Source organism: Podarcis vaucheri (assembly GCF_965113315.1).
Source record: "Podarcis vaucheri genome assembly, chromosome: 17".
Classification (NCBI taxonomy): Eukaryota; Metazoa; Chordata; class Lepidosauria; order Squamata; family Lacertidae; genus Podarcis; species Podarcis vaucheri.
In genome coordinates this window covers 2,503,581-2,516,950 of record NC_138755.1, presented here as the reverse complement: position 1 = coordinate 2,516,950, position 13,370 = coordinate 2,503,581, and positions in this window count along the sequence as shown.

Below are 13,370 nucleotides of genomic sequence, written 5' to 3'. Positions count from 1 at the left end.
CTCTGCGTCTGCTGACACGAGGGAGAGTCTTGCGGGTGGTCGGCCGCTGGTTTCTAACCCCAGTCCACCTAGTTCATACTGTAGGACCTGGTTCCCTCATACCGGCAGGGCTGGAATTTACAAGGATGTAACTGTGGACCTGGGTTCTGGAAGCGGGTTGTCATGGAGATTGGTGTTATCGTTGGCAAACAAGTTATCAATTTTTGATGGAGCCTATGCTGAACTTCTCAACAATTGATTCTCTATGTGTTGGTTGCTGCTCCTCTAGTGATCTCTCATGGTGGAAGGTTGCATCTTGTTATTCTGTGGATTCTATGGTTCTAAACAGTCACCCAGCCATTTCTGAAAAACTGACTCACAAAGTACATGCTGCTTGGGAGGACGCTGACCCCTCCGACTTGCTTCTTCTTGGGGGCAGTTACTGATTTATATGACCAAACAATCTCATTTTTGGCACATTCCCACTAAATTTGAGTTTGACAACTTTCCTGATTATTTGATATGTTTGGTATAAATATGAATTTTGTATTCCATTATGGAATATATTTTACATCACTCAAACTTTTATATGCTTTCTATGATTGTAATTCTTCCTGCTCGTGTGACTGCTTTGATTATTACTTTTAGCTTGCTGAATAAAAATAAAAGAAAACAGCAGCTGAGTACTCTGCTGTAGTTTCCTGGTACTCCCTTTCAGTACTTCTAAAATACCTGTATATTGGTAGAGGGTGGATAAAACCCTTATTCTTCCTGCAGTAATGTCACCTCTAACCAGTACTTAGCATATCAGGAAACCTTATCTGGAAGTCTGAAGACTTGTTAATCCAGAAGAGATGCCTGAGGAATTAGGGGGGTGTTTTCCCCACTAATTATTTGGGGAAATGAAAAGTATGCACATTAGAGCTGTGGGAGTAAATGGGAAAACCAGGATTAAGTATGACCTTTGTAAATGGAATTACTGAGTAGTAATCAGTTGCACAGGGTGATGTATACCCTGGGGCTTGACCCTGATGTTGTAAGCAGAGGCTATGATGTGGAAACATAGGGAATCTGGTGGTTTGTGTTTTTGGAAATAATACCTGAGACTCCCAAGGAGGAAAAAGTAATTGCCAAGCAGATAATTGCCAATTCAGAGAGTGCTTGAGGCACAAAGAAGTGACCCTCCAAAGGCAAGGAAGGTATTTACTGTGGACTTCCTTGTTTTTGCATTTGACAATTCTGGTTTCAAAACTTTGAAGCCTCACACGTGTCAGACACTCCAATGCTCATACACTTACAAAACAATTCCTCTAACTTTCATTCATTTGTTCACACACACACACACACACACACACCGGTTTTCCCTGAAAGGGACTCAAGTAGTGATGTTAAATTCTTGAGAATAATTTTGATTAATGAGAATATTATCGAATCTTCATTTAAAATATAATTCACCATTCTAAGGTGATGGCACCAGTAATTGTCATGTTAAGGTTTGGTATAAGGAAACTCAGTAGTTAAATCATATTTTATTCTTCAATTAGAACATGTACATATATGATAATATATTTCAATATGTCAGTCTCTGGTAAATAGCACCTTGTACCATTGAATGACACTGCAAAAACCAGTTACTGGCACTAAATAAAAATCTAGAAACATCAACTGTTTAAATCAAGGCCACCTCACATGTTGTTACACATAATTGTATAGGCCCAGGTACTTTAAGTGTACAGTGGTACCTCTGGTTATGAACTTAATTCGTTCCGGAGGTCCGTTCTTAACCTGAAACCGTTCTTAACCTGAGGTACCACTTTAGCTAATGGGGCCTCCCGCTGCCACCGCTCCACCAGCACGCGATTTCTGTTCTCATCCTGGGGCAAATTTCTTAACCCGAGGTACTACTTCCAAGTTTGCAGGGTTTGTGTTTGTGACCATTTTTTGCTCTTCGAAATATGGCAACCCTAATTTGTCCCCACCTAAAAGAAATCCTGGCTACACCCATGGCAGGTGGTCATAGCAACAGTGCCAATTTGTTGATATAATCAATGAACAATTACCATGTCCTAAGAAATTTATCCTTCTTACCCTGTCCATTTATCATCACGCTGCTGTGTTGATTCAAACCTGCAATTTCCCATATCTGGGTGAAACCAAGATCGTGAAATGAGGGTTTCCCCCCATTTTCCACCTGACAGCTGTTTTCATTCTGGCAGTGGCTGTCAAAAAAGAGACCATGGAATACTGGGGTTAAGATCCCCCCAAAGAACCAAAAATTTGACCCACGGATCCATGTTTATAACCAGTTACGATGGAGATTTCAGGATTTATTTATTTAGCTAGCTGGCTGGCTAGCCAAAATGGTGCACAAGTGTTTTTGCACCATTTGTTCCCCACCGGAATGGGGCTTTACAAACCATTGAAACAATGGAGAGACAAGGAACCGGTCATTTTTGTTTCCTCTTCTTGGCAGGCCTATTCACACAACATGTGCATGGTTGGTCCTTAATGCAGACATTGGAAGCCAACTCCCATCATCAGCCCCAGGCAGCAGGGATGAGGGAAGCTGTAGGCCAACAACAACAACTCACACCTCAGAATACTGTGGTTTTGTTCCCACAATGTTCGTTGCTGGACACTGTAACATGAGAGGATGAATTGCTTGTGTGAATCAGCTGTCTGAGGTTGAAGTTCATATATGAGCCCTGCTAAAACAAAGGAAAGACTGTAATTCTGTGAGCAGGGTCTGCATTGTTTTAGAAAATGTTATAGAGAAAACATTAGACTGTTTTAAAACATTAGACTGTTTTAAACATTAGACTGGTCTTCTATTTTCTTTCAGTTTCCTTTTAATTTAAAATGTATTGCCTCTCGTAACACTTTTTAGGGAGTTACTGAATTAAGATATCTATCTATCTCTATTTATTTACAAGCAACATTTAAAATTGCCAATTATGGAGATCACAAGTGAAATTTGTTGTATCTCTTGTTAAAGTTGTAAATAACAACTTCAGCTCTGACCAGTGAGAGGGCTAAAACCAGTATTATTGCCAGGGACAGTCTCACTCATTACATCCAAAGACGTGTTGGTCGAAAGGTAAATAAACTGGATTTCGCCGCTCACGTGTTTTCATTTCTCTTAGTTTTCCCTTGGCTTTTCTAGTCATCAGGTGTATCTGCTTTTCTTGATTCTCTTTAAAATCTTCTTCTTGGTATTTTTATGAGTTTTCAATTTAAATTTGGCTAAGCTTTCTTTTGGGGGCTTTCTCAATGTCCATCATCTGCCCACAATTTACTCTCCCTGTTTTATTATGATTCTTTGTTGGTCTTCTATTTTCTTTCCGTTTCCTTTTAATTTAATTTAAAATGTATTGCCTCTCATAACACATTTTAGGGAGTTACTGAAGTAAGACATCTATCTATCTATCATCTATCTATCTATCTGTATATCTAAAAGCAACATTTAAAATTGCCAATTATGGAGATCACAAGTGAAATTTGTTGTATCTCTTTTTAAAGTTGTAAATAACAACTTCAGCTCTGACCAGTGAGAGGGCTAAAAACCAGTATTATAGCCAGGGACAGTCTCATTCACTAGAATCTGGCTCGCTCCTTCCACCACCTGTTGGTCATAAGGACACATAAAAAAGTCCCTTGGCGCATTAATACAGTGGATACAAATGGGTTTGTTTTCAACATAGGATCATTGTGCATGGGTGAGAAAGTAATACCGGCCCCACTCCCTAATAGGGTTGCTGGGGGGGGGGCAGTAAGCCCTGCCCTACATAGTCACATGACATGGCACACAATTACGTAAATGGCAATGCCCATGGACTTGGGGTGGGTGTTTCCCGGTCCCCTCAAATATATTTGGGGGAGGGCTTAAGAGGAGTTAACTTCTAAGCCAGGGTATGTATCATTCCTGGATTGATGCCTTTGCTTGCTTGGCTATGTGTAGCACCTGCTGTGCCTTTTAATGGCATTTTGCCCCTGTATCACACTGATCTGAGCATTAAAGATTTTGGTAGACACTGCAGCCTGAGTTTGAATTCTTCTTTGAGTGGGAGCCAGGAAACTCTCCTCCACAGTGTGCCTTTTTGGAGGTTCTCCTTGGGGGAGGAGCCCCAAGGGCCCCCAAATGGATAGCCTGTCGCTTTAAGAAAATGCTAAGAAACTGTTCTATCTATCTATCTATATCTATCTATCTATCTATCTATCTATCTATCTATCTATCATCTATCTATCTATCTATCTATCTATCTATCTGTCTATCTACAAGCAACATTTAAAATTGCCAGTTATGGAGATCACAAATGAAAATTTGTTGTATCTCTTTTTAAAGTTGTAAATAACAACTTCAGCTCTGACCAGTGAGAGTGCTAAAACCACTATTATTGCCAGGGACAGTCAGCAGCGGAGGAAGCCGCTCGGGCGCCTGGGGTGCGAGCTGCCCATAGGGGAGAAAACATTAGGCACTTTATAATTAATATAAAAACCCTCTCCATAATTTCGTTTCTCTGCATTTACCTGTTGAATGTGCAAACTGACTCCATTGAGGGAAAACATTATTGCATTTGAAACGTGGTAAAAGTCCCGTCTGTGGTGTCCATTCACCGGTGAAACGTATTGCTGGGCGTTGCAGTGATCTGGTGATGAATATTTGGGTGTCTACCAGTCCTTAAAGCAAACTACAAAACTAAATACTTGTGTCTGCATTAGTCATTTCTGAAACGGTCTTCAAGGATCGCCCCACTTACAGCGCATGGCAGTAATCCCACTCTGGAGGATACCAGAGCATGGATAATGGGGGCAAGACTATCCTGGTTCAGGAACATCTATGGCTGGTGAGAAGCGCTCTTGGCTCTTTTTACACAAGCACAAACCCAGGTTGCAGCACGTGTGCCTTCAAGAGGGAGCTGCAAGCAGCTTTATGATGAGTGTAAGGTAAAGGTAAAGGGACCCCTGACCATTAGGTCCAGTCGTGTCCGACTCTGGGGTTGTGGTGCTCATCTCGTTTTATTGGCCGAGGGAGCCGGCGTACAGCTTCTGGGTAATGTGGCCAGCAGGACTAAGCCACTTGTGGCGAACCAGCGCACAGAAACGCCATTTACCTTCCCGCCGGAGCGGTACCTGTTGATCTACTTGCACTTTGACGTCCTTTATAACTGCTAGGTTGGCAGGAGCAGGGACCGAGCAACGGGAGTTCACCCCGTTGTGGGGATTCGAACCGCTGACCTTCTGATCAGCAAGTCCTAGGCTCTGTGGTTTAACCCACAGCACCACCCACTTCCCTATGCTGAGTGTACCTTATGACAAATGCCAAACAGAAATTCAACAGGTGAAGCTTTCACCAGAATGCAAAGGTGGTGACAAAGGTGGGCAAATTTTGCTTGCCGTTTAAAAGTAGGAGCCCTGCCAGAAAAAGAAAAAAGGCAAATCTTCCTATATAAATGGGACTTCAAGACCACGCCATCCATTTTGGCTCCTCTGCCACTTGGCCCCCTCCTCTTCCTCACTGCCAGCTATTAGCTGCTTTCCCCCTGGTGGCAAAAGAGACAGAGAGACGCAGCAACGGGGATGGGGAACCTGTGTCTCTCCCGGTGCTGCAAGGACTACAACTCCCATTAGCCCTGACCCTCGGCCATGTTGGATGGGGCTGAAGAGAACTGGAGTCCAGCAACACCTGGAGAAACACTCTGATTAAGATTTTGCTGGGGTTTGTGTAATTGATCAATATGGTAAACCGGCTCAAATATATTTAATCAGTTAACACATGCAGACTATAAAGTAAAGTACAATGGATAATTTATTAGTGCATCAGATTCTATGTACTTTGTATTATATCAAAGCAGTCCCAGGCTTGGCTGCTTCTCAGCACCCAAGATTTATCAATGTCCAATAGTATGTCCAGAACACAAAGCAACATCTTGGCTCTAAGGATGGCATGTTCAGCGCCTCCTCTGACATCAGTAGCCCATGGGCAAGTCCAGAGTCCAGCCAAGACTATGGGGAAGCTTCCTGTTGCAACCATCTGTCAAGCCACAGGAGGCCCAAAGAGGTCCATCGTTTCCACCACCAAGGAGAGATGCTCCAGGAAGGAGCTGACGGACACACGCAGAATCCAGGCTTCATCTGCTCTCCATCGACTGCAAAATAATAATATATATATATATTGTATAGAATGAAACATAAAACGTCAACACTACACTTAACAGTCCAATGAACATGCCACTCCTTCTGCCAATACAGTGGTACCTTGGGTTACATACACTTCAGGTTACATACACTTCAGGTTACAGACTCCGCTAACCCAGAAATAGTGCTTCAGGTTAAGAACTTTGTTACAGGATAAGAAAAGAAATCGGGCTCCGGCGGTGCAGCAGCAGCAGGAGGAGGCCCATTAGCTAAAGTGGTGCTTCAGGTTAAGAACAGTTTCAGGTTAAGAACAAACCTCTGGAACAATTTAAGTACTTAACCTGAGGTACCACTGTATCCTCATTCTATTCCAGTCCTTGAGCTTCCCTTTTACTCTTGGCAGACACTGGGTACCTGGTCCAATACATTTTGAGGCCAGAAAATATACTTCTCAATTACCGTATTTTTCGCCCTATAAGACACACTTTTTCCCCTCCAAAAATGAAGGGGAAATCTGGGTGCGTCCTATGGGGCGAATGTAGGCTTTCGCTGAAGCCTGGAGAGCGAGAGGGGTCCGTGCGCACCGACCCCTCTCGCTCTCCAGGCTTCAGGAAGCTATCCCAAGTCTTGCAAGCCCGGTGGGATGTCCCGCGGGCTCGCAAGGCTTGCGGGCAGCAGCCTGCACCCAAAAGCTGGGGACAGCGGGGAGGCGCAGAGCCGCCACCCCGCTATTCCCTGACCTGAACTGGAGGCTGGCGGGGGGAGAAGCAAGCCTGCTTCTCCCCCCCCCGCCAGCCCCACAAGCTCGCGGGATAGGGGGATGGCGGAGCGCTGCCATCCCGCTATTCCCCGACCTGATCTGGAGGCTGGGGGGGGGAGCAAGCTTGCTTCTCCCCCCGCCAGCCCCACAAGCTCGCGGGATAGGGGGATGGCGGAGCGCTGCCATCCCGCTATTCCCCGACCTGATCTGGAGGCTGGGGGGGGGAGCAAGCTTGCTTCTCCCCCCGCCAGCCCCACAAGCTCGGGGGATAGGGGGATGGCGGAGCGCCGCCATCCCGCTATTCCCCGACCTGATCTGGAGGCTGGGGGGGGGAGCAAGCTTGCTTCTCCCCCCGCCAGCCCCACAAGCTCGGGGGATAGGGGGATGGCGGAGCGCCGCCATCCCGCTATTCCCCGACCTGATCTGGAGGCTGGCGGGGGGAGAAGCAAGCCTGCTTCTCCCCCCTCCAGCCCCACAAGCTCGCGGGATAGCGGCCAAGCTGTCCCTGAAGGCAGAAGAGGGAGACGGAGCACTCCGTCTCCCTCTTCTAGCTTGGGGATGGCTGCGCAAACCTGGGGGGAAATCAATTTTTTTCCTTTGATTTCCCCCCCCCAAAAAATAGGTGCGTCCTATGGGCCGGTGCGTCCTATAGGGCGAAAAATACGGTAATTTATTCTTATCAGAGCACCAACTGAATGCAAAGGACTCAACAGAGAGGAAGGTAGGAATTATTCTTATTATCTATAAAATAACATTTATTAATAGTTTCAGAATTACAGGAAAAAAATAAAAAATAAAAAACAACACTACAATACATAGAAAAGAAGAAAAAATGCAAAACATAAAAACCAATACAACAATACAGCAAAAAGATAAAAAAGAAGGGGGAAAAAGACACAAATCCCATATTACATATCTCTAACTTCCATTTGCTTGTTTCATTGACCTCACACCTCCCTTTTTGTATTCTAGTTTAATTAGTTATTTCAGCAAATTCTTTCCATCTTTCTCAATTTTTATTAAATGATTTATCTTAACAATTTAACCTATTACTTAACAAATCCTTTCCATCTTTTCCCCATATTCTGTTATTCAAATTACCTTAATTTATTTAACCTTATCTTACCGTAAAATACCTTAGAGCTTGAAACTTAATACTCAATTATACATAACTCCTGATATTATTTCTACTAGAGCCATATAGTTTCATTCCAACATTTTCCCTAATATTCATTAATTTTAGGCTAATTCCCTAAATAAAAAAATTTCTTTATAAATTTTCTTCCAAACTTCATCCAACGTCTCTTCTTCCTGGTCTCGGGTCATGTCAGTCCTTACTGTCCATTCCATCTAGTCCATCAACCTGGTAGTCTTATGTTCAAGGCCCTTAAGTCTCTTCCATGTCCCTTCTGCAGATCTTCTTCTTCTTGTTTATACCTGCACTTTTCCTTGTCTTTTGTTGGTCTCTTTCTTAATTTCTTTCCTTTCTCAATGAGGAGTAGGTCTCTGGGAGGTTCCAACCCAAAATTATCTCCGTCTCCCTTCACCACTCCCCACAGTCATCAATGTAATCCAAAAAACATTTAAGAGCATATTTCAAAGTCCCTCCGAAGTTAAGAACCTCCTCAGCTCCAGACTCCCCCTGGCCCACTCCAACTTCAATCTTCAAAAACAGCGGCTTATGCTAATTATTCCTATTCTCCTCCTCCTCCTCCTCCTCCTCCTCCTCCTCCTCCTCCTCCTCTATATAGTATCATCAGCATGTGTAGCACTTTGCAGGAAATACGAGGGGAGAGATCTCTGCCCTGATGGGCTTACAGTGCTCAGGTTTAGTTAGAGGCCTGGCTGCTGCAATGTCCCTGCTCCAAGGGCTTCATGGGAAAGGTGATGGGAGGGAGGGCTTTAAGGAAATAAGTGAGGAGGGTGCACAGAGGGGTTCTGAGAGGGGGTACCAGGCATATGGGGCACCAGGGAGGAAAAGGCAGAGTTGTTTTGGGGAACAGGAGACGTCTAGAGGTTGAGGAGCGAAGATCACAGGCAGAGATGTCTCGGGATACAAGAATGCTGTCCTAAGGATGGGAGAGCATGGCCACAGAGGGCTCTGAAGGAAAGAGCAAGGCGTTTGTGATGCATCCGGGAGCAGGCAGGGAGGAGCATCATGTTATGGGAGTGGTGTGAGAGATGAGTGATTTTGGCAGCTAAGTCAGCAAGGGGAGACAACAGAAGGTCGGGGTGCAGAAGGACCCCAGCTCAGTGGGAGAGCAGCCACTTTGCATGCAGATGGTCAATCCCTGGTCGGTCTGGGAGCTACGCCTGTCTGGCCACCTGAAAAACTGCAGGTGGTCCTGTGCTGAATGGATGGTAGGCATTTTCATTTTTTCATTTATTTATTTACGGCTATTAGCCCATAAATTATGTACAAACATAAAAAGCACAAAGGCTTAAAAACCGAAATATCTGACAACAGAAGGTGAACACTGCGATGCAAGGGTGGGTCATTGGGCAGAGCCAAATAACAGGATGTGGCCCGGAGAGCTCCAAGGGACGGTTCACAGAAAAGGAAAACTGAAAACGAGATCCGACATGCACTCTCATCATAACTGTCCGATTAGATTTTGATGTTGTTGTTGTTTTTTGGTGGTTTTTGCGTGTGAGTTAACCGCATTCAGGAATCTCGCCACCTGCAGAGTAACAGAAGGATCTGTATCCTGCAAAAGCAGTGCGGCGTGTGACTCAACAGGCCTGCTAACCAAGCGCAGTAAAGCAGGGCCCAGGAATTTAGTCCTGGCTATGCTATGTAGGGGACAGTTGAACATTATATGTGGAAGAGATTCAACAGTTTTCCCATCACACACGCATAGCGGAGACACCAAACCCTTGGAAAATCTGTGGCTCAGCAGGTTCGATGGAAGGACATTGAACCTTGCACGAATAAATGCAAGTCGGTGTGGTACTGATGAAAGAGAAGACATGTATGATGGAAGGTCAAGTGGTGGGGTTATTCCGTGATACCTGGGGGAGCAGACACCCCCACCTCTGGCAAGGTTGTGTTGGTTTTCAATGTCTGCTAATCTTTGCTCAATGAGGCTTTTAGCTGAGCGTAAGTTCATCTTTAGGGAGTCCGCTGGGGAAATTCCGATGCTCAGAAGTTTGGCATGGATTTTTCCTACCCACGGATTAACAAATTCGTCCCGCCAGAGGCACTGAAAAAGGTAATGGTCGGGAAGCCTATGCCAGCTGGACAGCCAATAGCAAAGACTCGCTTCCAGATGACAGTCTCCAATGTTGCAATCCTTAACTCCAGACGTATGGCTGCGTTGCTCACACACATGGGGAGTTTCAGGAGGCGACGGAGAAACTGATTCTGCAATGTCTCCAGCGATGTTAAATTGGACCCAGGGGCCCAGAGCGGGGCAGCATAGCAGAGGGTGGAAACCACTTTTGCGTGGTATACCTTCAATGCAGAGGGGATGTGGGAGGCTCCGTCAGCCGCAAAAAATTGGAGTAGAGCATAAAGTATTGTTTTCCCTTTGTTTAGTAAATACTGTATCTGTGGCTTCCAGCTTAGGTTGTAGTGAAAGAAGACTCCCAGGTATTTAAATTTGAAAACTTGTTCTAATTGGACTCCATCTAACTTCCAGCTGTAAGTTTTCCGAGACCTGGTAAAGACCAGGACTTTAGATTTCCCATGATTAATTGTCAGATGGTTGAGTTTGCAATAAGCCACAAAAATCTTTAGAGCTCTGCATAAACCGACTCTAGAGTAGGAAAGGATCGCTGCATCATCGGCGTATAGGAGCAAAGGGCAGCGAAAATCGGCTAGGCGGGGGGCATGAATGTTGGCTTGAGACTCATTCAGAAAGAGCTTCATATCACTAATAAACAGGTTGAAGAGGAGTGGGGCCAAAATGCAGCCTTGGCGCACACCTCTATTTATTGGGACCTCGTTGGATAGGTTTCCCGCAGGTGTGAGTCTCACTCTAGCCGACGACCCGTGGTGTAATTGGGTTATAAGCCATAACAGTCTTCTATCTATGCCCCATCTCTCTAGTTTCTTCCATAGTCAGTTTCTTGGAATACTGTCGAAGGCGGCCTTTAGGTCTATGAAAGCGACACATAGGCGCCCCCGCCTCGGGGCAGAATATTTTCTGGCAAGATGATACATAATTACCATATGGTCAGAGGTCGAGTAATTGTTCCTAAAGCCCGCTTGCTCATGGCCAATCAGATTTGAGTCGTTTGCCCAATGAGACAGCTTAGACAGCAAAAATTTTGCATAGATTTTCCCGATGATAGACAAAAGGCTGATGTTCCGATAGTTCTCCGGGTCAGCAGGGGGACCCTTTTTATGGACTGGCACGATCACGGCCTCCTTCCATGACCTAGGGATAAGCCCCGTAGAATTAATTGCGTCAAAGACTTTGGCCAGTCGAGCAGAATTCGTGACCAGGGAAAGGAGACTGCGGAAGAAGACTGGAAGAAATTTAAGATTTATCTTAAGAACTATTATAAACTTGATGAAGCTTAGAATGTCGAGATTTTACAGAGAGAAAGGGTTGCAGTAATATAAGATCAGATTAAGAAAGGACTATGATGAATTAGGATGGGAAAGAACATTTATAAGTTGCTATAAAATTTGGACATGAGGATGCAGAAAGGGGAGGTATGGGGAAGTCCGAGGAAAGAAGTCTATGAAAGGACATTTTGAAATTATATTTGTTTGTTTGTCTGTTTTTCTTTTATGTTTGTTTGTTATAAAAACTTTTGTAAAACTAATAAAAATTTTATAAAAAAAAAAACAAAACAAAGACTTTGGCCAGAATTCCAGCCCACCACCTCGGTTGCGCAACAATAGCCTCAGCAGGGACTAGATTCGGCCCGGGGGCTTTGCCCGTTTTCAGATCTAATATCAAGTCCATTATCAGGTCTGGGTCGGTAGAGGGCCACAAAGGTAGGTGGTCGGCTCGGAATTCCGTGGATGGGTTGGATTCCTCTGCCAAGGAGAAATATTTACTCAAGAATTTTTCCCATGTGGGCGCAGGGATAATCGTCAGTGGGTACTTCCTTCCTCTTATGTTTATCAGAGCCCAAAATTCCTGTGGTCTGCGGGATCTAGAGGCCGCTATCAAGGCTCGCCAACGCTTTTGATGCCACTCGCGTTTGGCCAGCTTTAAAGTCTGTTTGTATGCTCTTTTGGCTTGTAAATAGGAGGATGGTAGAGCTTGGGCATTAGAGTTTTTGTATTCATTATAGATGGAACGAAGAAGGGATCTTGCTTGTTTGCAAGAGGTGTTAAACCAAGGGGCCCCAGCACTGCAATGCGCCACTTTCGCCTTTTGAGGAGGTGATGTAAAAAAAGTGGTAAGGTTTGTTGTAAGAAGGTTGAAAAGTTTCAAAACCGAATTGGAATCTTGTAAATCAGTAGTTATTTGAGGCAGATAGGCAGTGATTTCCCTATGGAAAAAATCCTGGTATTTTTGGGCAGATTCCTCCGTTCCCCAGGAAGTTGTCCTGTGGGCAGAAGCACAAGGATCCAAACGCAGGTCTTGCTCAGCACACCTCTTTCTTTTACTTCCACCCCACTCTGCCTCCAGGTAAAGGTACCCCTGCTGGTACGGGCCAGTATTGACAGACTCTGGGGTTGTGCGCTCATCTCACTCTATAGGCTGGGAGCCAGCGCCGTCCGAAGACACTTCTGGGTCATGTGGCCAGTGTGACAAAGCTGCATCTGGCGAGCCAGCGCAGCACACGGAACGCCGTTTACCTTCCCGCTAGTAAGCGGTCCCTATTTATCTACTTGCACCCGGGGGTGCTTTCGAACTGCTAGGTTGGCAGGCGCTGGGACCGAGCAGCGGGAGCGCACCCCGCCGCGGGGATTCAAACTGCCGACCATGCGATCGGCAAGTCCTAGTCGCTGAGGTTTTACCCACAGCGCCACCCACGTCCCACTCTTCCTCCAAGTTATGCACAAAACAACCCTGCACGAATAAGGTCACACCAAAATAGAAAAAATAGGCTATTACATATAGTTGAAATACACACAAATTCAAATGTTCATCTAATTAAATGAAAAAAATGTTTTCTGTAATTCACATTTCAGAACTGCCAGTGGTAAATGACACAATGTCCAGTAATGTAACTGGATCAAAAAAATCATGATTCATTACTTACACTGGTAATATCACAGCTTGACTTTTTATTTTTTAGATTTTTTAAAAAATGTGGGTTGTAAAACTGGTTCTTACATAGGAATTTACAGTTTGTGGAGAATATTTTCCAGAGAATTTTCTAGCAGAGAATATTCTCCGGAGAATAGTCTCACCTCACATCACTAGACTCAAGGCAGCTTACACATTCCTTTCAGGAGTTTGGTTGTCAGATTTCCGCAAGAGTCTAGCCACTGGGGAGCAGAAGGCTAAGCCCCCATTTCCCAGCCTTCTTATTGATTTGCTGCCAAAACATAGTCCCATACTAGTGTTCCATGCCAGCCCAAGCT